Below are 26,948 nucleotides of genomic sequence, written 5' to 3'. Positions count from 1 at the left end.
TATTAGTCTGGTTTTGGACAGTGAATTTTTGTTCCTATTTGCCCTTTCCAACGCTCTTCTTTCTTGCATTTCTTTGTTTCTGTCTGGGATAATTTTCCTTCTTTCCTTTCCTTTAATGTGTATTTTAATACTGGCCTACTGACAGTGAATTTTTCCAGTTTTTTGCTTTCTGAAAACATCTTAATGTTTTCAGACAAGCAAAAAAAAAAAAAAATCAACCTTTTTTTGAATAATACTTTTACTGGGTATAGAATTCTAAGTTAGTAGTTATTATCTTTCTACATTTTGAAAATGTTTTATTGTCTTCTGGCTTTCTGTTGAAGTCAGCTACCAATCTTATTGAAGGTGATGTATCAGTTTATAGTCTTGCTGAGAATGATGTCCTGTTTTTCTTTTGGCAACTTTTAGGACTTTCTCTTTTATCTTAAGGTTTTTCAGTTTTTGCTTGTTTGTTTGTTTTTGAAAGTTTTACTATGGTGTGTTGAACTATAGTTTTCTTTGTAACTATCTTGCTTTATGTTCATAGAGCTTTTTGAATCTATAGCTTGATGGCTTTTCATTTTGGGAAATTCTCTGTCATTATCTCTTCAATTATCTCTCCTTTATGGATTTGCATTTAAATATTATACCCAATGATCATATTCCATGTGTCTCTTAAATTTTTTTCTCTCTCTATACTTTGGGTATCTTCTAATGCGCTATTCTCCAGTATACCAAAACTGCCTTCTCTTTCTGTCCAAGCAAATCCATTGAGTTCTTTTTTTAAAATTTTTTCTGGGGGGGGAATTTTGGGGACAGTGTTTTTCTCCAGGGCCCATCAGCTCCAAGTAGTTGTCCTTCAATCTAGTTGTGGAGGGCGCAGCTCAGCTCCAAGTCCAGTCACCATTTAGTTGCAGGGGGCACATCCCACCATTCCATGTGGGAATTGAACGGGCAACCTTGTTGAGAGCTCGTGCTCTAACCAACTGAGCCATCCGGCCACCCAGTCTATTGTGTTCTTAATTTTACATTGTAACATTGAGTTCTAGAATATGCATTTGATCCTATTTATAGATTTTTTTAGTAGACTGCATTTCTCTTTAACTGATTCTATGATTCTAGTAATTTACATGCTTGTCTATTAATTTCAGTATCTGTATCATCCATTGGTTTACTTATATTGTTTTTCCTATTGGTTATTGGTCATGTGGTTGTTTGGTTTTTATCTCTTCACTTGTTTGCTAAGTTTTTCAAGGAACTTGTCCACTTCATCTAAATTATTGCATTTATTAGTAAAATTTATAATATTCTCTTATTCTCTAAATTGCTTTAGAATCTGTGGTGAATCTAATATCTGTAATCTGTAGAGATTCGATATCATTCCTACTATTGGTAATTTGTATCTTCTTTTTTCCTGATCATTCTAACTAGAGGTTAACTTCATTAAGGTTCTCAAAGAATTGGCTTTTGGTTTAATAGATTTACTCTAGTTTTCCTGTTTTTTATTTTCTTATTTCTGCTCTATCTATATTTCCTTTTTTTCAACTTTGGGTTTCGTTTTTCTTTTTATATTTTCTTACGGCAGAGGCTGAGGTAATTGTGATTTTTTCCCCCTCTAATAGAGGTGTGCTTTTCATTTTCTTGTATGTACTGCTTACAAATTTTATATAGACGAGTTGTGATCAAAACGTACGGTGAATGTTTAAATAAAAAAAGTGATTACAGAAGACACATTGCCATGAAACCCCCTCAAAATACTACCCCTCGCTTCAAACCCGCTTATCCCATTATTCTTGCCACTTTTTGAAGCAGTTCTAGAAGTCCTCTTTTGTGAGTGTGTTTAGTTGCGCTGTTGTAGCTGCCTTGATGTCCTGAATTGATTCAAAACATGTACCTTTCATGGTCGTTTTGACTTTGGGGAAGAGCCAGAAGTTTCATGGTGCCCGAGCCTGTGAATAAGGTGGATGAGGACACACTGTAATGTTTTTATTTGACAGAAATTGCCATATACCAGAAGTGATGTGTGACACGGAGTATTGTCATGATGGAGGATGATTTATGATACACTTTAAAACACACCTTCTCTCAACCATAGCTCACACCTGACTGACTGCACCGAACAGATTGAAACTTGTCACACACTGTTACTAAGGTTTGAAGTGCCGCTTTACGTATTGAAGATCCCTGCCTTTCCATTGGATGGTACTTGGCAGCAGCATTCACTGTGACATTTTCATTCAGTTCAAAATACTTTATTTCCTTGTCGATGCCTTCTTTGGCCTATAGATTATTTAGAAGTGTGTTATTTAGTTAAAATTATTTGAGGATTTCCCAGTGATCTTTCTGTTGTTTTTAGTCAATCCTGTTGTGATGAAAGAAGAACATACTTTATATGATTTGGAACCTTTTAAATTTATTGTGACTTGTTTTATGGCCCAGAATATGGTCTATCTTGGTAAATGTTCTATATGCACTTGAAAAGAATGTGTATTCTGTTGTTGGGTGGAGTGTTCTATAAATGTCAATTAGGTCAAGTTGGTTGATTGTTTAGTTTGTGCTTTATAGTTTTTGATTGAATGCCAGATATTGTGAATTAAAAAAAAGAAAACAAAATAAAGCAAGCATTGCCATGTATGTTCTGCTAGAGGGGGTTCACCTTTTTTTTAGGGAGATAGAATAGGGAGCCAGTCACCTTAATTTATATGGAGGCTGGGTGCAGTTTTAGTAGTTTGGTGGTGCTCTTCCTCTTACTTTCTTTATTTGTAGGGTGTGGTTTTCCAGGACTTTCAATTCAGAGCTTGATGATCTTTGTCTCCTTAGCAAAGCCGAAGGTGGGTAATTTCACTTTGCTTTACAAAGTTTTTCAATTAATTATTTAGCCTCTTACCCTGCACAGTTTTAAAATTAAGCAAATGTCCTATGAGAGATATGAGCCTTGAGCCTGAGGTCACTTCAGTCTCCCAGTTTTGTTTCTCCTGCTCTGTGTGAACAACAGAGGCTCTCCTGGCTTCTCAGTTCTTAGCAGCAATGCCTAGCAACAAGTCCACGTTTCAATTTTCAGCCTCCAGTAATCTGGAAATACCCCCAGGGAAAAGACAGCCATAGATCATCTAAACACCTTTAAAATAGATTTCCCCTTCGAAATTTTAGACCTTCTTGGTCCCCATGCTTCTTCATCTCTCTGCTGCCTTTACAAATATGATTTTTGTAATTTATTTAGCTTTTCTAGTAAGAGTATTAGTCTGCCGCTAACTATTCCATCTTACCTGGATGTGGATGATTCCCTATTTTTAAAAGCTGTGCATACTCAATTTTCATGAGCTATCTCATGTTAAGTATTTTTCTCTTAGATTTTAGGTAGTTGGATTTTAGTATACCTAGTATACTTTTATACTTTTTTGTTTGACCTAGTGTATTATTTTATTTTATTTTATTTTAATTGGGGAATATTGTTGAACAGTGTGTTTTTCCTGGACCTATCAGCTCCATGTCAAGTTGTTTTTCAGTTTAGTTGTGGGGGCGCAGCTCACTGGCCCATGAGGGAATTGAGCCGGTGACCTCGGTGTTCCAACCATTGAGCCAACTGGTGGCCCACTGCTGGCTCAGCTCCAAGCTTAAGTCATCGTTTCTCACTGGGCCTTGTGGGAACCAAACCGGTGACATTGGTGTTATGAGCATTGCGCTCTACCCACTGAGCCAACTGGCCGCCTGACCTAGTGTACTTTTAAAAAATCAGACTTAGGGCTGGCTGGATGGCTCAGTTGGTTAGAGTGCGAGCTCTCAACAACAAGGTTGCCTGTTCAATTCTCATGTGGGATGGTGGGCTGTGCCTCCTGGAACTAAGATTGAGAACGGCGACTGGACTTGGAGCTGAGCTGCGCCCTCCACAACTAGATTGAAGGACAACAACTTGACTTGGAGCTGATGGGCCCTAGGAAAAAAACACTGTTCCTCAATTGAGAAAAAAATTAAAAAAAAATCAGATTTATTGAGGTGTAATTTATATTTGTTAAAGTTCACCCAATGTAAGTATACAGATTGAATTTTGACAAGTGTATACATTCTTATAAACACTGTCACAACCACTAATTTGTTTTCTGTTAATACAGCATTGCCTTTTCTACAACGATATCAATGGGACCATACAGTGTGTGTTCTTCTGGGTCTGGCTTGCATTTAGTATAATGCTTTTGACTCATCTATGTCAGTGGTATATCTCTGTTGCCAGATACTATCCCATTGTATGGAATATGGCATAATTTGTTTATAACTATCAGTTGGATTGTTTCTGGTTTTTGCCTATTGTGAACAAAACTGCTAAACATTTGTGGACATGAGTTCATTTCTCTTGGGCAAACACCTACCTTGTTTCCCCCAACATAAGACCTAGCAGACAATCAGCTCTAATGTGTCTTTTGGAGCAAAAATTAATATGAGACCTGGTCTTATTTTACTATAATATAATATAATATTTTACTATAATATAAGACCGGGTCTTATATTAATTTTTGCTCCAAAAGACATATTAGAGCTGATTGTCCGGCTAGGTCTTATTTTCAGGTAAACACGGTAGGAATGGAATTTCTGGGTTGTGTGGTAATTTGTATGTTTAACTTTATAAGACTGACAAACTTTTCTAAAGTGGCTGTAACACTTTACATTCCCTTCAACAATGTATGAAAGTTTTCAGTTTCTCTACATTATTGTCAACACTTGTTATTGTCATTGTTTTCGAATTCCATTATAATGGGTGTGTAATGGTATATCTTATTGTAACATTAATATGCGTTTCCCTAATGTTTAATGATATTGAGCATATTTTCATGTGCTTATTGGTCATTTGTATATTTTCTTTTGTGAAGTATCTGCTCAAATCTTTTGCCTATTAAAGAAGTTGGATATTTTGCTTATTGAGATATAGAAGTTTTGTTTTTTTCTTTAATATATTCTAATATGAGGCCTATATCAGATATTAGAATTGTGAAAATTACCTCCCAATCTATGGCTTCCCTTTTTATTTTATTAATCATGTTTTTAAAAATTAAAGAGAAGTTTTTAATTTTGATGAAATCCAGTTTATCAGTTCTTTCACACTTCGTATTTTTTGTGTCCTAGGAAATATTTTGCCTACCTCAAAGATTTTCTCTTATGTTTTGGTACAGAAGTTTTATAGTTTTAGCTTTTATGTTTACGTCTGTCATTAATTTTAAATTAATTTTTATATATGATATAAAGTTATTTGGTATACAGTTATTTCAGCATCATTTGTTGCGAAAAGATTATCCTTTCTCTACTGAATTACCTTGTCACTTTTGTCAAAAATCAGTTAGCAATATGAGTGTTCTTTTGAACTTTCTAATTTATGAAATGAACTGTATGTCTATCCTTACATCAGTACTTTAGTGGCTTGATCACTGTAGCTTTAAATCTGGTAATAGAAGTTCTCCAATTTTGTGCTTCTTTTTCAAAATTGTTTTGGCTTTTTAAGGTTCCCTTTATTTCATATAAATTTTAAAATTTATTTGTCACTTTATATAAAAATGGCTACTGGGATTGTGGTTGATTGAACATACAGATCATTTTAGGGAGAATTAGACGTCGTAACAATACTGAGTCTTGATCCGCAAACACAGTAAACCTCTGTATTCATTTAGGCCTTAATTTTTCTCAGTTTTTGAATATACTTTTAGTAGAGGACTTTGTCCTGTTCATTCAGCAAGTACTTACTGAGCATCTACCATGTGCCAGGCATTGTTTTAGTTGCTAATGTTTTACATCATTGAACATAGTAGACAAAAAGCTCTACCCTTGAGGAGTTTACATTCCAACTGGGGGAAACCAGTTGAGCAACTAATGAGTCAAAGATATCTTAGTACTAGTCATTAGTATTGTGGAGAAAAACAAATCAGAGTGTAGGGGTTTGGAGTATATGAGTGTGGAGATGGGGAGGGTGGGGTTTACAATTTTAAACTGAGTGGACAGAGAAGTCTTCATTGAGAAGTCAATATTTTGAGCAGACCTTAGTCTGCTATATACCTTAATAATGAAACAACTAACAATTTCAGAAGGAAAGGGGAAAGAAGGGGGCACTTGAATAAGTGTGCCAAGTATGCCAGTTGCCTCCTATGTAATAACTAGGAGTCAATAGCATTTAAAATCAACAACTATTGTAACAGAAGTATACCAAAGAGTAGAAAGGTAAGTAGTTGAAATCTAGCGATAATCTAATCTCTAATCTAATCAAGTAGGTTGAAATCTAGTGATAAGAAAGGGAGGAGGAAGAATAAAAATTTCTTAACATAGTTTATAGTAGAGAACTGATAGGTAGCATGTGAAGGAATGGAAGACTAATACGTTTGTTATATGTGGATATGATTATAAGAGTATCTACTAGTACGAAAATAAAAACCTTATTAAAATAACTATATGTAAAATATAAAGAGAAGAGAATTAAATGAGCAAAAACATGGGCACTTTATGACTGTAAAGGTTATAATTTACAATGAATAAATAGCAAATATTTGTATAAGATAATGAAGCCTTAATATTCAAAAGGCAAAAAAGATACTGGAGACTTATTCAGAAAAACCTTATTGGTAGAACGGTTTAATGGTTCTCTCTTATAGTGTAGCAAATGAACAAAAAATTAAGGCTATAGAACAGCTAAATACCCAAATTAATAAGTAAAATTTGATGGGTAAACTGAATCCTAATTTGCAAGCAGAGACAATATCTTCTTTCCAAGCACTTACAGAACATATACAAAAATTGATTATAAATCTAGATCATAAAGAAAACCTTCAGTACATTCCTAAAGGTAGAAATAATTCAGAGCTGCCCATCTAATATGGTAGCCACTAGCTACCAGTTTAAAATTCAGTTTCTCAGTCTTACTAGCCTCGTACAGTGTTTCCCCGAAACTAATACCTAGCCAGACAGTCAGCGCTAATGCGTCTTTTGGAGCAAAAATTAATAGGAGACCCGGTCTTACAGTAAAATAAGTAAAATAAGACCGAGTCTTATAGTAAAATAAGACCGGGTCTTATATAATGTAATGTAATATAATGTAATAATAATATAATACTGAGTCTCATATTTATTTTTGCTCCAAAAGAAGCATTAGAGCTGATTGTCTGGCTAGGTCTTTATATTTTTGGGGAAACACGGTATTGAGTGCTTAATAGGATTGATTGCCATTGGAATGAGGAGAAAAGAGAGCAGAGTGAAGACAGTGTAAGTGAACTAAAACCTTTTTCCTAGCTACCTGGGAGTCAGTAGGCACAATTTGAAGTTAATCAAGAGAGAGACAGAGACATAATTGTAAAAATAAATTAAAAAACTGCTAACAAATAGGTAAAAGTGATTGCTTCTAGGTAGCAGGATTGTAGGTAAGGACAGTTGGGCAGGCTGCATTTCCATTATAAGCCTTTTGCACTAGTTTTTTAAAATTCGTGTTAATTTATTACCTCTATAATACTCGTATGTAAGTTTTAGGAAACGGATAGGCTATATAAACAAAATAAGAGCAGCCTACAAACTGTCTTACCTAATAAATTAGGTAAGAATAAATTAATTAGGTAAGAAATAATAAAAATAAATTTGGTAAGAAACCTAATAAATGATAAGTGTAATTTCATTCCATTTGAAAAAAAACAAATACATAGTTTACTTCAGATTTATTAGATTACAATTAATTTATATTGAAAATATTAAAAAAATTTTTCAGGTACCAGTAGCCAAGGCTTCTCTTCGACTTCTAAATGAGGATAGCAAGCAGTTCTCTGTGATGTTGGGCGTATACTACTTATCTCTAATTGACAAAAATACTTAATTTAATTTATCAATAAAAGATTCACATAAGATATCGGGAGCACCTTAAGATTTTAATCTGAATAAACATTTTCAAACAACAAATGGGCCCTTATAGTGGTCCAGGAAATAAAAATCAAAACCTGTACTCACAGCCCCTAAGGACTTAACGATATATTTCAAAGGCAATTTCTCTTGGAATTTATAGAGAGTACAAGGACATGATAAATAAATATGTGAAAATTTACTGTTTATATAATAAAGGTACTAGTTAATTAAGATGTCACTTTATATTGCATTATTCACAACCTCTTGCTGTAATTATCTATTTTCAGAAATATTATTACCTCCTATTGCAGAATCACTATGAGAGAGGAAGTATAGATAAGGGTTAGGGCAAAAGAGAAAGAGGTTTAGCCCTATAATCCGAGAATATTACTTGAAAGCATATATGTAGACTAGTGTACTGTATCATTTGTTGAATGAATGCAATACTTCTTTTCCAATTTCCCAAATAGACTGGCCAAGCCAGTTTTTACAGCTTGGCACTCTGAAACTGTCAATGTATTGTAGTCTGATGATTCAGGTAAGCTTTATACATGAATAAGAAAATTAAATGTAAAAGATTAAATCTAAACACTTAGGTTAGAGGAATAGCATTACACAGCACTCCTCAAAAAGACCAAAACTAAATCCCCAATTAAGTTTTACTAATTTGTTTTTATAGTGATCTTGGTTTCCAAATATGTCTTTCAACATTTAAAATTTAAATATTTTAGAAATAATCAGTACATTTTTCTGCCTTGGAATGTAATTTAAATCATTTTAATAACTAAAGATCTTTATGTTTATTCTTAAATCAGTTGCAAAGTGCCCGCCAGAGTCGTAGGAGACTGGATACTTGTTTAGATATATTCTAAAACCTTGCTTTTCCATCAGTCCTTGATATTTCCTTATTTAACTGTCCTAAAACATGCATATTTTTAAAAATTTCATTTGTAATGAAATGCTGTTTAATTTTATTTGCCGCTTAACTTAGGTTGTGCTACATTATTACCAGCACTAAAATAATTACTTTAATAATTATAGTTTACATTATGCAGCAAGAGTGATGAAGTACCATTGGAACAATACCCAACCTGAAACAAGTATTTATTCTATGTCATCAAGCCATATGCCTGTACATGATTAGAAGAGGGCATCTCTTTGTTCTTAGGACTCCTTTGCTACTTTTTGTTGAAAAGCCCTGAGATTTTGGATTTCCTAAAGATGTTACTAGTGAGTACTTTTTGTAGCTATTATAAGAATAAAAATGAAAATATATGTTCCTAGCTTAAGTTATGAGTTTCTAATGGTAGGGACTTTGATTTATTTGTTCAGTGATATGAGTCTTGTACCCAAAATAGTGCCTCAGTATACTCTACTCAATAATTAGTTTTTGAACATAACTAAATGCAGAAACTATTGATATATATCAATATTTATATTTATGCATGTATAAGGTCAGATAATTAAGTTCATGAACTCATCCTGGAAAAAGTGCTACACACCTCATTGCTGAATATCACTATGGTCACCTTTGAAGTACTCCCCTTGGGAAGCTATGCACTGACGCCAGTGCCTAGTCCACCCCTCAGAGCAATTTTGGAACTCTTTTTCTGGAATGGCCATCAGGGCTGTCGTCGTATTACCCTTGATGTCCAGAAATTCATCAAAATGTCTTTCAATATTTCCTTTATCTTCAGGTAAAGAAAGAAGTCGTTGGGGGCCAGATCAGGTGAGTAGGGAGGGTGTTCCAATACAGTTATTTGTTTACTGGCTAAAAACTCCCTCACAGACAGCGCCATGTGAGCTGGTGCATTGTTATGATGCAAGAGCCATGAATTGTTGGCAAAAGTTCAGGTCGTCTAACTTTTTCATGCTGCCTTTTCAGCACTTCCAAGTAGTAAACTTGGTTAACTGTCCAGTTGGTACAAATTCATAATGAATAATCCTGATATCAAAAAAGATTAGCAACATCGTTGGAACAAGTCCGCAAACTTTATTGTCGGACCTCGTATGTACTCATATATTTAACAAATATTTTAACACGTTATATATAATAATAGTCTGGGAGTTTATCTTCCTATGTATACACAACTAAAAGAACCACAACTATGCTTTAGTTTTATATAATCCAGTTAGACACTAAACTCCTTAAGGAATTTGAGATTAACTTTCACACCACTGGAATACTAAACCATAAATGGAAGTGTAATATACTCTAATTTGTACCAATTGAGAATTCGCACTTATATTACCAATTAACCACTTACAAAAATTAATGCTCTGACAACTTTAGTTGGTCATACACATTTTATTTAAGCAATAAGATTTAAACCATATGTTAAAAACTTAAGTCTTTAAAATTCTTAATTATTAAAGATGAGCAGTTGATACATATTAATAAAAATAGATTTCATCATTAGAGCAAAATGTCAACATAAGAATTTCTAATGCTCATCTTCTGTCAAAACATCACGTTTGCTCCTGCAAAACTAGACCCCATGTCACCCCAGTGCCAGCCTCAGTGGCCCCATGCTCTTGATGGGCTTCTGTGAATCCCGGCCCATTCTGGTGCTAGCCAACTCCTTTAGCACCAGGCTCCCAGAAGGTTCTGCAAACCTAGTTTCCTTGCTCACCTCAGTGCCTGCTGGCTCCCATGGATCCAGGCTACTGGCACGTTTTTGTGAACCTAGGCTCCTAGTACATCCCAGCACCACTGGCTCCCATGACCCTGGACAGCTCCTATAGCCCCCAGCTCCCAATCAGTGCCTGTGAATCCGAACTCCCTGCTGGGCCCAGAACCAGGCTGACTACTGTGACCCAGGTCCTCGACCCATGCCATGTTCAGGTTGGCCCCTGTGGACCTAAACTCCAGACCAGCTCCTGTGGACCCAGGCTCTTGGCCCACCCCAGCACCAGACCAGCCCCTATGGATCCAGGCTCCCAGCCTACGTTAGTGCCAAACCAGCCCTGAAAGCCCCAGATTATAGGCCAACTCCCATGGCCAATGATGCCAGGCTTACCCTAGCATCAGGCCAGCTCCTGGGATGACCCCTGATTATGCAAGCACCAGGCCTGCCCACCTGCTGACCCAGGCACCAGACCTGTCTGCCCAGTGGTTCTAGCAACAAACACCTGCAGACACTACCTGATGGCCTACTCAGAATCCCTGGACAGGCTGACTGGTGAAGAACTTTGCCTGCTGGAACATGTAAAGATTAGAAGAGGTGCTTCCTTCCTCAAATGTGTAGACACTAACACAAAGCCACAGGACCATGAATAATCAGGGAACTATGACAGCAGCAAAGGAAACTAACAAAACTTGAATGAGTTATTCGAAAGAAACAGAGGTCTATGAACTCTGCCAAAGAAGTCATAATAATCTTAAAGAAATTCAGTGAACTACAAAGAACAAAATGAGAAGTTCCAACAAAGAAATAGAAACCATTAAGAAAAAAACAGAAATCCTGGAGTTGAAGAATACAGTGACTGAATTGAAGATTTTAATAGAACTTCAGCTGTAGACTCGACCAACCAGAAGAAAGAATTAGTGAATGAGAAAACAGGTAACTGGAAATCATCTAAAGAAACTGAAAAAAGAGAATGAGAAAAGTGTGAAAAATTCTGTGTGAATTATGGGATACCATTGAGAGAAACAGCCTACGCATTATTGGAGTCCCAGAGGAGAAGTGAAGAAGAAAGGAGCAGAATGCTAATTTAAAGATATAATGGTTGAGAACTTCCCAAATCTGGAGAGAGATTTGAACATCCAAGTTCATGAAGTTAATAAGTCACTCCAAAATTTCAATTGAAAATTATCTTCTTCGAGACTATTGTAATAAAACTGTTTAAAATCAAACACAACGGGTGGCCGGTTGGCTCATTTGGTTAGAGCGCAGTGCTCATATCACCTAGTTTGCTGGTTCGATTCACACATGGGCCAGTGGGCCCTCCACAACTAGATTGAAAACAGTGACTTGACATAGAGCTGATGGGTGCTGGAAAAAGACACTGTTCCCCAATATTCCCCAATAAAAAATAAAAATAAAAAAATCAAACAACGTTTAAAAAGCAGCAGGAGAAAAAAAAAATCCTCATATAAGGGAACCCTCAGACAGTTATCAGCAGATTTCTCAGCAGAAACTTTGCAGGCTAGGAGAATGTGGAATGATATCTATTCAATGTGCTGAAAGAAAAAACAACAACGGCGAACCAAGGATACTTTACCCAGCAAAGTTGTTTTCCAGGAATGAAGGAGACTTTCCCAAACAAAAGCTAAGAGAGTCATTACAACTAGGCCTGCTTTATAAAAAGTGCTGAAAAGAGTTCCTCAAACCAAAATGAAAGCATGCTGATTAGTAACACAAAAACATGAAAATATGAACATATTCTTAAAGGTAAATATATAGTCAAATTTAGAGTATTCTAATACTGTTATATGGTGGTATATTAATCACTTAACGGTAGTGTAAAGATTTGAAGGGCAAGTATTAAAAATAACTATACCTACAATAATTTGTTAATGAATATACCATATCTAAAGAGTTAAATTATGGTATAAAACAAAACAAAAAAAACCTGGGAAGGAGAGTAAAAGAGTAGAGTTTCTGTATATGATCTAAGTTGTTAGCTTAAGATAGACTGTTGTATCTATAAGATGTTTTACATAAGCCTCATGGTAGCCACAATCAAAATCTGCAGTAGATACATACAAGATAAAGAAGATAGGAATCAAAGCATACCACTACAAAAATAATCAATTTAGAAAGGCAGCAAAAGAGGAAGAAAGGAGCAGGGGAGTACAAAATAGTCACAAAACTGTTAATAAAATGGCATTTGTAAGTTCTTACCTGTCAATAATTATTTAAATGTTAGTGGATTAAATTTTCCAATCAAAAGGCATAGAGTGGTTGTCTGGACTAAAAAAAAAGACCCAACTGTATGTTGTCTACAAGAGACTTACTTCATCTTTAAGGACAGATGTAGGCTCAAAGTGATGGAATTATAAAAGCTATTCCATGCACATGCAAACCAAAGAGAGTAGGGGTAGATGTAAAATGGACTTTAAGTCAAAAACTGTTACAAGAAACAAAGAAGGTCATTGTATAATAAAAAAGGGGCCAATTCATCAAGAGGATATAACAACTGTGAATATAGACACACCCAACGTTGAAACACCTGAATATATTAAGCAAAAACTAACAGACCTTAAGGTAGTAATAGACAACTATACGGTAATAGTAGGGGAATTCAGTACTCCACTTTCAACAATGGATAGGTCATGTAGATGGAAAATTAGTTAGGACACACTGGACATGAAATATACTTTAGACTAAATTGACCTAGCAGACATACAAAACATTCTGCCCCACAGCAGTAGAATACACATTCTTTCTAAGCACACGCAGAACACTCTTCAGGATAGATGACATTAGGTTACAAAACAAGTCTTAGCAAATGTAAGAAGATTGAAATCATACCAAGTATCTTTTCCAGTCTCAATAATATGATACTACAAATTAGTAACAGCTGTGATACCAAAAATCAGTAACAGGAAAACTGGAAAGTTGACAAATGTGTGGAAGTTTCAAAGAATACACTCCTGAACTATCAGTTGGTTAAAGAAAAAATCAAAAGGGAAATTAGAAAATACCTTGAAACCATCAAAAATGGAAACACAATATACCAAAACACATGGGATGCAGCAAAAGCTGTTTTAGGAGGGAAGTTGATAGTGATAAATGCCTAGATTAAGAAAAAAGAAAGATCCAAGGGATTAAGTACAAATTGGAAGTTACAGAATAGTCACTGGATTGTAAGGTACAACATAGGAAATATAGTCAGTAATGTTGTAATAACTGTATGGTGTCAGGTGGGTACTAGACTTACTGGGATCAATTCGTAAGTTATATATATGTCTAATTATTCTGTACCCCTGAAACTAATATAGTATTGAATGTCAATTGTAATTGTGAAACTTTTCTTTTTTTTTTTTTTAAAGACAAAGGGAAAGTCATCATCACTTTCAAGCTTCTTTATCCAGGCAGGTTTCTGCAGACCATTTGGAAGCCCTAAACCTAACACAAAAGATGACTTTCAAAGAAGGTGAGTCCATAGAAATAGAGTAGAATGATGGTTGCTAGGGGCTGGGGGCTGGGGAAAATGGGGAGATGTTGGTCAAAGGATACAAACTCCCAGCTACAAGATCTGGGAGTCAAATGCACAGCATGGCAATTATAATTAGCAATACTGTATTATATACTTGAAAGTTAGCAGAGTAGATCTTATCACCACATACACAAAAAATTATGTAAGAGGACAGAGCTATTAACTATCCTTGCTGTAGTAATTATTTTGCAATATGTACAAGTATCTAATCATATTGTACACGTTAAATGTACGTATGTTGTAAGTTAATATCTCAATAAAAAACAAAACTACAACCAAACAAAAATAAAGACCTGAATTGAAACAACAAAAAATAAAGGTTAAGATAAACAACCTAACTACACCTCAAGGAACTAGAAAAAGGACATACTAAGCCCAAAGTTAGCAGAAGGAAGGAGGGAACAAAGAGCAGAAATAAATGAAATGGAGAGCAGGAAACAATATAAAAGATCAGTGGAACTACCACCTGGATTTTTGGGAAGATAAAATTGACAGACCTTTAAAAGCTAGACTAAGGAAAAACAGTCTCAAATACATAAAATCAGAAAAGAAAGAGGAGACATTACAATTGACAACAGAAATACAAAGGATTATAATAAACTACTGTGAACAATTTTATGCAATAAATTGCTTAACCTAGAAGAAATGGATAAATTTCTAGAAATGTACAACTTACCAAGACTAAATCATGAAGAAATAGAAAATTTAAACAGACCAATAATAGGTAGGGAGACTGAAACTAATCAGAAATCTCCCAACAAAGAAAAGCCCAAGACCAGATGGTTTCACTGGTGTGTTCTACCAAACATTTAAAGAATAATTAACACCAGTCCTCCTTCAGCCCTCCCAAAAAATTGGAGGGGAAGAAACACTCCCAAACTCATTTTATGAGACTGGCATTATGCTAATATCAAAGCCATATTAATATACTACAAGAAAACTACAGGCCAATATTCCTGATGAATATAGATGGCAAGAATTAACAAAATACTAGCAAACAATTCAGCTCACTAACAGGGTCACACACCATGGTTAAGTAGGATGTATCCCTGGGCTGCATGAATGGTTCAACATATACAAATCAATAAATGTGATATCAACACCACATTAATAGAATGAAAGATGAAAATCAGGTGATTATTGTTGATTAGATTCAGAAAAAAACATTTCACAAACATCCTTTCATGATAACATCTCAACAAATTGGGTATACAAGGACTTGTACCTCAGCTTTTAGAGAATGAGTATTTGTTTCAAGGCACTCAGTTTGTGTTCCTTTGTTTTGGAAGCACTAGGAAACTAATGTAAGTTCCCATTAAAAAAAGATGTGAAATTAAAATAAGCACAAAAAATTGGCACAGACTCTAAGTAAAACTTCTGTCTGCCAAAACAAATGAACCGAAATGTAACATGCAGAAGACAAATGATTCAGAATAAAACGTATATTGGGAAGTAGAAGGAAACTTCAGACAAAATAGGCTTTACATTCAATAACACAGTATAGCAACAAAGGAATAGCAAGGAATATGAAAAATAGAAAAACAGCGGTAGAGAACAAACGATAATTTGCAAGGTGGGCAGGGTTTTTGGTTTTTAACTTTTATTAATTTTCTAGGTTTATTGCATTAGGATTTCTCTGTATCATTACTGTCTTAGTAGAACTCTCTGTGATGATGGAAGTGCTCCATAACTGCTGAGCACTAGTAGCTACTAGCCATAAGAAATAAATCACTTTAACCGTGTTTGCAGGTTTTTTGTTATTTATTCCCATTATAGTAACTGTTATTCCCAGTTATCATAAATAACATGTTTGCTTTTCATTTTTAAAAATTGTTAGAAAACATAACATTAAATGCCATCTTAATCATTTTAAGTGTACTGTTCAGTAGTGTTAAGTATGTTCACATTGTTATGCAACAGGTCTCTAGAACTTTTTCATCTTCCAAAACTGAAACTCTACCCATGAAACGCTAATTCTCCCTCCCTTCTGTCTCTAGCCCTTTCTACTTCCTGTTTCGATGAGTTTTGAGTACTCTAGGTACCTCATGTAAATGGAATCATACAGTATCTACCCTTAAGCTTATTTTGCTTATTGTAATGTCCTTGAGTTTTCATCCATTTTATAGCATGTGACATGGTTTCCTTTTTTTAAGGCCATATAATATTCGATTGTTTATATATACCACATTTTTTTTAAATCCATTTCCTGTCAGTGGATATTTGGGTTGCTTTCACCTCTTTGCTCTTCTGAGTAATGCTGCAACAAACATGAGGGTGCAGATATCTCTTCAAGATCCTGCTTTGAATCCTTTTGAATATATACCTGGAAGTGTGATTGCTGAACCATAAAACATAAAAACCATTCCTGTTTTTAATATTTTGAGAAAGCTCCATACAGTTTTCTATAATGGCTGCACCATTTTACATTCCCACCAACAGTGAACAAGGATTCCAATTTCTCCATAGTGTCACTAACTCCTGTTATTTTCTCTTCTAACAGTGTCCGTCCTAATGGGTTTGAGGTAATATCTCATTGTAGTGTTGATTTGAATTTCTCTTATGATTAGGAATATTGAGTGCCTGTTGGCCATTTGTTTATCTTCTTTGGAGAAATGTGTAAGTCCTTTGCCCATTTTTGAATTGGGTTATTTGTTTTTAGTTGTTGAGTTGTTGAAGTTCCTTTTATATTCTGAATATTAACCCTTTATGAGATACTTTGCAAATATCTTATCCCATTTTGCTGTTTGCCTTTTTACTCTGTTGATTATTTACTTTGATGTGCAGAAGCTTTTTAGTTTGTAGTTTCACTTGTCCATTTTTGCTTTTGTTGCCTACACTTTTAATGTCATATCCAAGAAATTATTGCCACATCGAATGTCCTGAAACCGTTCTGTTTTATTCTAGGAGTTTTATAGTTTTAGATCTTATGTTTTGGTCTTTAATTCACGTTGAATTAATTTTTGCATATCGTGGAAGGTAAGGGTCCAGCTTCATTCTTTCACATGTGAATATCCAGTTTTCCCAGTACAATTTGTTGAAGAGGCTGTGCTTTTTCCATTGTATAGTTTTGTCATCCTTGTTGAAAATCATTTAGCCATGTTCATGAGGGGTTATTTCTAGGCTCTTCATTCTGTTTCATTGGTATTCTATACCTGTCCTTATGCCAAGACCGCAGTTTTGATTTCTGTTGCTTTGTAGTATATTTTGAAATCAGGAAGTGTGACTCCTCCAGTTCTGTTCTTTTTAAAGATATTGAAAAAAAAAAAATGTTTTTTGGCTGCTCAGAGTCCCTTGACATTCCATATAAATTTTAGTTTTTTTCCATTTCTGCAAAAAATGCTAGTGGGATTTTTATAGGGATTGCATTGAATCTATAGATTACTTTGGATAATATGGACATTTTAACAATACTAAGGCTTCCAATTCACAAATGGAGTTATCTTTCCATTTATTTGTATCTTTTATTTCTTTTAGCTGTGGTTTGTAGTTTACATTGTACATGTTTTCCACCTCTTTGGTTAAGTTTATTTCTGAGTATTCTTTTTGATGCTATTGTAAATGCAGTTGTTTTCTTAATTTTGTTTTTGGGTTGTTCATTGTTAGTGTATAGAAACAAAACTGATTTTTGTGTATTATTTTGTATTGTGCAACTTTGCTGAAATCACTTATTTTAACAGTTTTTTTGTGGATGTGGTATCTTTATGGTTTTCTATATATGAATATGTCATCTGCAAACAGATGTAATTTTTTACTTCTTCCTTCCCTATTTGGATTCGTTTTATTTCTTTTTCTTGCCTAATTGCTCTAGCTAGGACTTCCAGCAGTATGTTGAATAGAAATGATGATAGTGGGCATTCTTGCTTCTTGCTGTATTATTCATAGTCTTAGAGGAAAAGCTTTCAGTTTTTCATTGTTGAGTATGATGTTAGCTGTGGATATTTCATATGGCTTTTATTATGTTGAGGTAGTTTTCTTCTGTTTCTAGTTTGTTGAGTGTTTTTAATGTGAAAGGTTGTTTAATTTTATCAGTGCTTTTTTTGCATCTGTATTTCCTCTTTAGTCTGGTAAAGTGGTATATTACATTGATTAATTTTCATATGTTGAACCATCCTTGCATTCCAGGTATAAATACTACTTGATCATGGTACATAATCTTTTTAATGTGCTATTGAATTTGGTTTGTTAGTATTTTGTTGAGGATTTTTGCATCAGTATTCATCAGGGATATTGCTCTATAGTTTTCTCATTGCATCTTTTTCTGATTTTAGTATCAGGGTAACGTTCACCTCATAGAATGGGTTTGGAATGTTCCCTCCCATTTAATTCCTTGGAAGAGTTTGAGGAGGATTGGTGATAATTCTTCATTAAATGCTTTGGAAAATTTTCCTGTGAAGCCATCTGGTTCCAGACTTTTCTTTGTTGGAATCTGCTTACATTTTTCAATTAATTAACTTTAAATTATTTTCTTTCCTCTTTGCTAAGAAAGATATGAGGATTTAGCTTACTTATGCTGTCCTTAATCTCCTGTCTTCTCTCTTCATTCCAAAGTTCAAAACTTATATTTAGTTCTTTTATTAGTACCTTGGCAACTGTAAATAAAATATTTAAATGTCTTTGAGATTATATTTTAAACCCTGCTGTGTAAGATAAGGATAGGACCTTTATGCATTTCTCCATCTTTTCTACTCCTTCACTTCTATTCCTACCTTTTCTTTTGTATTTGACCAGATTGATAACATTTATGTTTTGTTTTGTAATGAGAATTAAGACATTCAGGCTTGTCAGTAGGTTGATTTTTAAAAGTTGAACACAATAAACTGCAGTTAATTATTGAGCTAGGGTTATTTCCTACTCTGTGGGTCCAAAGTCATGATGCTAATAGAACTCAAAAAAGAAAATATTTGATATCAATATAAGATTGGTTATCTTTGCAGTTCATAAGTTTTTCAAAATTATGCCACTGCTTTGCTTTATATTCTAACTTTATATTCTGATTAGTTTGCCTAATATTGTTCACACTCCCCACAAGTCTGTAATTGCCTTTTTACTTTGATAGAGAAAAATGTACCTTCACCATATCCTCAGATGTTTCCTGCTTGAATCATAGTATCTGTTAGATGGACTCCCTTGTTTTCCCTCCCAGAGCTCTTCTCCTTCCTTTTTCAGTTTTGATGAGTTGGAAGCCTGCTGTATATTTGTCATTCTGAGATACTCCTGCACTGTAATTCTGTGTTACATTGATTGTTTCGTAGATCCCACATTTTCCTCTTTTATTGCATTCTCCCTCTTTTTGCTGGAATGTATTCTAAATTAAGTATATAGGGTACTTCAAATGTGAACGTTTTGCCTATCTGAAAATGGCTTTAGCCTGGCTCATAATGGCTTGATAGCTTGCCTGGGTGTAGAAATTTAGATTCAAATTAAATTTCCCTTAAAACTTAAGGGTTTTGCTCTGTTCAGTTTGATCAGAATGGTAAGAAGTGTGATGCTACTCTTGAGTCTTGGTACTTTGTAAGTGACCCTTTCCCTCTCTCTTTGTGATCTTTAATCTCTTTATCCTTGGAGTTCTGGAATTTTATACTTATGTGTGTAGTTATAACTTGTTTTTGTTATTCTGTCTGGACTCGCTGGAGTTGGTAGGCCTTTTCAGTTGAAAATGTGTTTTCCTTCCCGTATGGGAAATGTTCTTTTATTATTTATTCGGTATTATTTCTTTCTTTTTCTTTTCTTTTTTAATGTTCCCCCATTTTGGAATGCTCACCACAAATGTTGGCTTTCTGGATTGATGCCTTATGTCCTTTTATCTCTTCTCTTGTGTTTTCTGTGTTTGCTTTTTCTGTATTCTGATTCCTTCAGCTACTATATTTTGCCGTGTATAGTGTGCACATTTTTGCCCAAATTTGTGAGAGAAAAATAAGGATGAACATTATACGTGAGTAGTACTAATTCTGTATTTATATAAATGTTTTTAATTATTTCATTTATGCTTATGAATTAAAACTGTAATTCCAGAAATCAGTAACGATATCCATATGGAAGTAATACCCTGGAATACGATAATCGGATTTGTTGAAATTAAGACGAATTTGAAATGACAAAGAGTTCTTGGCCTTCTATGATGCATACATATCGTAAATTTGTTACCAGTACATAAAATTTCTTGTACTTTGTATCTGTTCATGTGTTTTGTAATTATTTGTTACATAAAATTTTTTGTGCCATAATATGTTAAAAACCAAATACTGAAATTCCTTTATAATGCAAGAAACAAGTATCTTAATGTAAACAAATAAAAATTTAAATTAAAAAGAAAGATTTTTTTTTTCCCCCTGAACAATTGGGCCAGAAACGTGGGACTACATTATACATGGCAAAATAACGGTATATGTTCTTGTCTTTCTGTGAATGTCTATAATGAGGATGATTATTTTGTGGGTAAATGAGTTCATATGTATGAAGCATTTATAACCATTCCTGGTGTGGTGAAATCTGTATTGTTTGTTAAATGTACAGCATTCCATTTTTTTTTTTTTCATTGAATGCAGTTTCTTCAGGAGTGTCTTGAGGATATTTTGTTTTGTTTTTGAATTTTCTTCTGTACCCTGAGTAATCTTATGATTCTTCTGGGGTTAGTTGGTCTACTTACTTGTTTTGTTTCTTTTCTAGCTGCTATTTTTTCCTTGACTGTTTGGGGATTCTTATTTTTGGTTCATGTTTATTGCTAAAGGATCGTGTTGATTATTTCAAATAGCTGCTGTGTGTTTCCATTCTTTTTGTACAGGTGGATTTGTTTTCTAATTGCCACCTCATTGAAAAACCTGGTAATTCTTTGTGCATACAAGGTGTGATCAAAACATATGGTGAATGTTTAAATAAAAAAAAAATTATTACAGTAAAAGACACATTGCAATTAATCCCCATCAAAATACTTCTCCTTGCTTCGAACACACTTATCCCATCTTTCTTGCCACTTTCTAAAGCAGTTCTGGAAGTCCTCTTTCGTGAGTGTCTTTGGTTGCACTATTGTGGCTGCCTTGATGTCCTGAATCATTTTGACTTTGGGGAAGAGCCAGAAGTCACATGGTGTCAGATCTGGTGAATAAGGTAGATGAGGACACTGTTATGTTTTTACTTGACAGAAATTTCCGTACCAGAAACGATGTGTGACATTGAGCCTTTCTGTTGTGATCACAAAATACAATGAATACTGCTGCTGAGTGCCATCCAACAGAAAGGTGGGGATCTTTAATATGGGAAGCGGCATGTCGAACCTTAGTAACTGTGTGTGATAAGTTTCAACATTTTTGGTGCAGTCGGGTATGAGCTACAGTTGAGAAAAGATGCGTTTTAAAGTGTGCTGTAAATCATCCTCCATCATGACAACGCTTTGTGTCACATATCGCTTCTGGTACGGCAATTTCTGTCAAATAAAAACATTATGGCATGTCCTTATCCACCTTATCCACCAGATCTGGCACCGACAGACTTCTGTCTCTTCCCTAAAGTCAAAATGATTCAGGACATTGAGGCAGCCACGACAGCACTACTAAAGACACTCACGAAAGAGGACTTCCAGAACTGCTTCAGAAAGTGGCAAGAATAATGGGATAAGTGTGTTCGAAGCGATGGGGAGTATTCTGATGGGGAATAATGGCAGTGTGTCTTTTACTATAATAATTTTTTTTAAATTTAAACATTCATTGTATTGTTTGATTACACCTCGTAGATGGAGCATCTTGTCTGCTGGCAAGTTTAGGTTTGGAGCATGAGAGTGGGGAACCTGTTGTTAGTCTCAGGAGCTTTTTAATTGTCATATTGACATGGGCTGTGTGGATACTAACATCCATGCCAAAAGAGCTAGTTTCTTTCTGAGCAGTTTGTTAGATTTCTTTTTTAGAAAAAAGTATTGCAGTTTGAGGCCTAGGGGTGACACTGAACATTGCTTAGCCAGGGAAATGGTGCAGAAAAGGGACAGGTGAAGATGAAGCTTTTTTCTAAGTTGCCTGTTTTCAGCCTGTTTACCTGCTAGTTCGGAGCCTAGAGCCTCAGGATAACTAACTGTAGTCCTTCCACTGGGGTTTTTATGTGTTAATTTTGGGCTTTGCTTTTCTTAGTTCTGTTTATCCTTTTAATACACTTGGATCTGCTTTCTGTTGTCCAGAATGTACTGTCATTTCATCTCTTTATAACTTCTTTCACATATTCATTTTTTGTAGATTTATTCCTTTTTGTACTTCTGTGCTTACTAGTAGGCTTTCCAAAGGGAGGAGAGGCAAACAGGTGTTTGTCATCGTCTTCTCTTTCCCTTTCCAGGTTTTCTTTTTTCTTTTTTTCAAAAAAAAGGAATGAAAGGCATTTCACTCCCAAATACTTCTGTATGTTTCTTTAAAAAGAAGGGGTATTTTCTTACATAACCTCAATATCATTACCCCATTCTACCAAATTAACGGTAATTTCTTAATATCATATAATGCCTTTTTATTGTTTGTTTGTTGGAATCAGCATTCAAATGAGGTACATACATCCCAGTTGATTAGTTCTTGAGTACTATTCTTTTTAAGAGTACAGTTTATTAGGAATAGAAATGACATCAGTTTGTAGATAGCCTTGATAGACAATGTTTGCGCAAACTGTGTATTACAGTCCACCCTAATTTCTTAAGAAAGCAAAGTCTTCCTCAAAATAACATGCTTGTATTTTAACGGAATATTTAAAACACATACAACAGTAATCAGGATAGAATAATGAACTCCCATCTACCCATTACCCAGCTTGAAAAACTTATTAACTCAGGATCTATCTTGTTTCATCTATACCTTTACCCACTTACACACACTCCTAATACTATTTTGAAGCATATTCCACATCTCATTCATCTGCAAACATGCCTTATTTTTAAAACTAAGGGCTCCGAGTCTGTTTGAAATTTAAAACAGTTGACAAGCCCCCACAGCGTTTTCTATTTTTCTTTTCACCTCCATGCTGAAGAAACTGGGTCAGTTTTCAGTAGAATATTTCACATCCTGGATTTCTCTGATTGCTTCCTCCTGATGTAATTTTACTTAATTTCTTTCCTGTGTTAATGTAAACTGGAAGTTTGATCTAAAGCAGTAAGTATTTTGCAACCTTTTTTTTTTTTTTTTTCCCTCTTCCCATTATTGCTCCCTTAACGGGCTTTTTTAGACATTTTTTTCCCCTTTACTGTCTGCCCCCTGAGGCCCAGGGACACATATAGCATTATGGTTTGGAGGGTGAGAAACAGTTTTTATTTACTATTTAAGATTTTTTCATCCCTTGGATGTGACATTGCTGCTGTTAAGAATATGATCTAAAGGTTTCATAGATTCCAGTTTGACTCTTTTTAAACAAGAACATTTTATAAATAGTACTATCTTCTACATATTTCATTACGTCAGGACATACATAATACGTACTCACTTTTAGAGATGCTGAGATTGATTAGTGCATTCGATTGATGACAGTATGATCCAGTGTGACATTCACTATCACTTTTTCTGCTAATGGTTTAAAAATCTGTTGATGATTGTTGCCCATCTATTTGTGTTAATTTCTTTTGTTCTTATTAGCCGAAATTCTTTGAAGAACTAGCCATCACCCATTAGGTCTCTGGCCAACTTGAAATACAGTTTGATGGAACAGGCAAGAAAAATGATTTTTTAGTTCCCTATAACCAAATTTTGATTAACCTTAGTATACAGTCCATTGGATTTAATGTTAGACTTTAAAATTTTTTTGAGTGTTTCTGTTTGTAAGGACTAGTTTTTCGTGATGTCCTTTCTTTGAGGTCTTCCAAAGGAGAAAGCAAAATTTACTTTTTAAGAGTTGAATAGAACTCATTCTGTCTTGACTTAATTATATTCGTTTACCTTTTAACACTGTGCTATTTCATCATGACTCATCAATTATTTCCATCTGTCCTAAAAAGATAATATGAAAATAGAAGAATGATGGAATCATGTAGAAGGATGATAGAATATGGAAAAAAATAATCACAATTGCATCGTTTTTTCAGTTTTTACTTTTTTTGTGTGTTGCTCAAGTTATTACATTATCTTTCAAGAAGTTATAAAAGAAGCCTAGAGATACTGTCTTTGTAGGCTGCTTTTAGTTTTCATTGAACACAGTTGAGAATTCAGAAATGTTCATTTCTGCTCATAATGGCAAAGAGAAGAAAAATGACAGCGGAAGATGTTTCACATCTCTGACAAATCGGCAGATGACTGCAAAGAGAATAATAGCAGCACTGCAGGCAATAGACCAGCATTGTCCCGTACAAATATAATATGAACATTATATAAACATAGAATTTAAAATTTACTTTAAAAAGTAAGCCAAGAAAATAGTGTCATTAAGGAAAACAGAAAATGTTTGGAATTCTTTTTTAGGAATTAACACCCTGTGGAACAAATTTTGCTGGATCGCTTGTCTCTCTTCTTTCCTCCTTTCAGATAAATTCCCTTTTTCTTCTCTCCGCATTCCAGAACTTTATTGAGGAGTAGTGTGTTTTTCCCAGGACCCATCAGCTCCAAGTCAAGTTGTTTTCCTTCAGTCTTAGTTGTGGAGGGCGCAGCTCAGTTCCAAGTCCAGTTGCCGTTTTCAGCCTAGTTGTGGGGGGTGCAGCCTACCATCCCATGTGTAGTCGAACTGGCAACCTTGGTAAGAGCACAGGCTCTAACCATCTGAGCCATCTGGCCGCCCCCGACTGTGTGTAGCTTGATAATATACTACCTTGTGTTTGCTTTGTCTCCTTATATGCCTAACTTCATTTTCACTTGTTCACGTCTTGGAATTGAACTCTCCCTTCCCAAAGTGTCAGCTTGTCCCTTTGCCTCAGGCTGTTTTTTTTAAGCTGAAACAATGGCTTCCAAACTTCTTTGACTACACTTGTAGTAAGAAATATACTTTATGTTGTGACCCGGTACACATGTACACACTTACCAACACGTATCTGAAACAGCAGTTTCAGGAAATACCGTTTGTAGGTGTCTTCTATTCTGACTTTTTTTTCCTATCTTGTTTCATTTTTTAAATGCTGGTTATAACCCACTATATTGCTGGATCAAAAGGAAAGAACATTTGTAATTTTGTTAGGTTATTGATATATTGTTTTCCATGAGCTTGTTTATACTCCCACCAGCAATGTGTGAGAGTAATGTCTAAGCTGATATTTTAAGTGCTTTGAAAATTCTACCCCTAGAGTATGTGACTCATCAGTGTGTTCAGACTTGAGCAACACTTGTCCTGCCTGAGGATAGAGTGAGTGTCTTGTGCTTTAACTCCTTTTTCAGTTGTAGTAGGAGAGGGGAAAGAAGCCTGTAGGTTAGTTGAACATTTTTTAGGATGTCATCCTGTTTTGATTATATCTTTTTGAATAGCTCTTTTGTGGTTTCTCTTGGTATTATATTTTGTATATATAACTTAATACAGTCTATTGGTTAAGTCGTTTTACCCCCCCTTCTAACATAATTGTCTTTTATATTTCCTCTGCATTCATTGAGAACCATATTACAATGTCGTAATTTTTGCTTAAACCATCAAAAAATAGTATATAGCACTTAAAAGGAGAAGGGAAGTCTGTTGTCTTTACCCATATTCTTATCCTTTCCATTCTTCCTTATGTTCCAGTATTCCTTCTTTTATCATTTCCTTTTTGTTTGAAGGACTTCCTATAGCCGTTCTTTTAGTATAGGTCTACTGGGGACAGATTCTCTTAGTTTTCCTTCATCTGTGGCTGTTTTAATTTTCCTGTTTCCTAAAGAATATTTTGTCTGGATATGAGATTCTGGATTGGCAGTTTTTTCTTTCATCAATTAAATGCTTCTGGGCATCAAAAATATGAATATGAATTGAAATTTAAAATGTTTATTAACCATAAATAATGGTCTAAGTGTTAAAGAAGAAATTTTCTTCTAGATTATAATTATGAGTACAGCATAAATATATTATTAATTTTTTTATTATAAGCAATTACTAAACATAAATGCATCTCTTCAGAGGGAACTGTTTCTTTCATGGATGGAATTTATGTATCCGTGGTTGAATATTACTTATATTAGAATAAAACTGGTCTCAGTGGAAATTAATAATAAGAAAAAATATTGGGTTGTAGTAAGTGTGAGGTTTACAAAAGATTTAGTGATAATTTTGTTAAGTATATCATTTACAGTAGAATTTTCAGTATGTTTCTGCCAAATTAGTCTATAACTAATAAGTCTATGTAGGAATGAAAAACTGAGCAGATGTGAAAATTTTTCCAGGTGAAAAAAATGTGGATTTACTGTGTCCAGTATTCTTTTGGCAAAAGTTAATAAAAATCTTTCTCGGGGGCAGTCAGTTGGCTCAGTTGGTTAGAGCACAGTGCTCATAACACCAAGGGTGCCGGTTTGATCCCCACATGGGCCAGTGAGCTACGCCCTCCACAACTAGAGTGAAAACAATGACTTGACTTGGAGCTGATGGGTCCTGGAAAAACACACAGTTCCCCAATATTCCCCAGTTAAAAAACAAAAATCTCAATAAGTGTTCAAAAAAATATAAAAACTGAATTAACTTAAGTGTATGTTACTTTTACATGAAAATATGACATGGATTTGTGAGAGGTAAGGGCTCTATTCAACTCTTTAAAATCATACAAAATGTCTTTAATATACACACAGGTGATTGATAAAATGTACTAATTTCTTATTTCTCTGATAATGGTAAAATTACAGATCTTGAATTGTAATTCAAGATGCTTCCCAGAGCTTGAATTCTAAATAGTGGTAGGTAAATTATATAAACTGTTTGACCATAAGCTTTTTACCTGGGTAAATTAGGTTGTAACTGTCATCAGTATTTATTACCACTTTTTTCATTGCATTTTCTCTCAGGTGAACTTCTTAATCAGAAGTTTGTATTCTTACCTTCGAAAGTTTTAAGAGCCCTTT

The 26,948-nt window shown here is 34.6% G+C and overlaps 1 protein-coding gene across 26 annotated transcripts in view; it reads left to right on the top strand.

The window, feature by feature from the left end:
- Positions 1–26,948, top strand: part of CLOCK (clock circadian regulator) — a 124,121-nt gene that overhangs the window by 8,512 nt on the left and 88,661 nt on the right. For 12 of the 26 annotated variants that reach the window (XM_019740117.3, XM_019740113.3, XM_019740103.3 and 9 more), the window contains exon 3: positions 13,835–13,938. The exons of 5 other annotated variants lie outside the window; for them this stretch is intronic. The gene's annotated coding sequence lies outside the window, so the exon portion shown is untranslated. Of the gene's footprint in view, positions 1–2,745; positions 2,811–8,877; positions 9,067–9,533; positions 9,566–13,834; positions 13,939–26,948 lie in introns of all 26 variants that reach the window. 9 more of the 26 variants (XM_074324542.2, XM_019740101.3, XM_074324539.2 and 6 more) reach the window with 3 other exon arrangements.

The sequence above is a fragment of the Rhinolophus sinicus genome, chromosome 1 (genome assembly GCF_057876585.1).
Source record: "Rhinolophus sinicus isolate RSI-liver-muscle chromosome 1, RSI-T2T, whole genome shotgun sequence".
Taxonomy (NCBI): Eukaryota; Metazoa; Chordata; class Mammalia; order Chiroptera; family Rhinolophidae; genus Rhinolophus; species Rhinolophus sinicus.
This window is presented reverse-complemented; position numbering and strand designations above follow the sequence as displayed.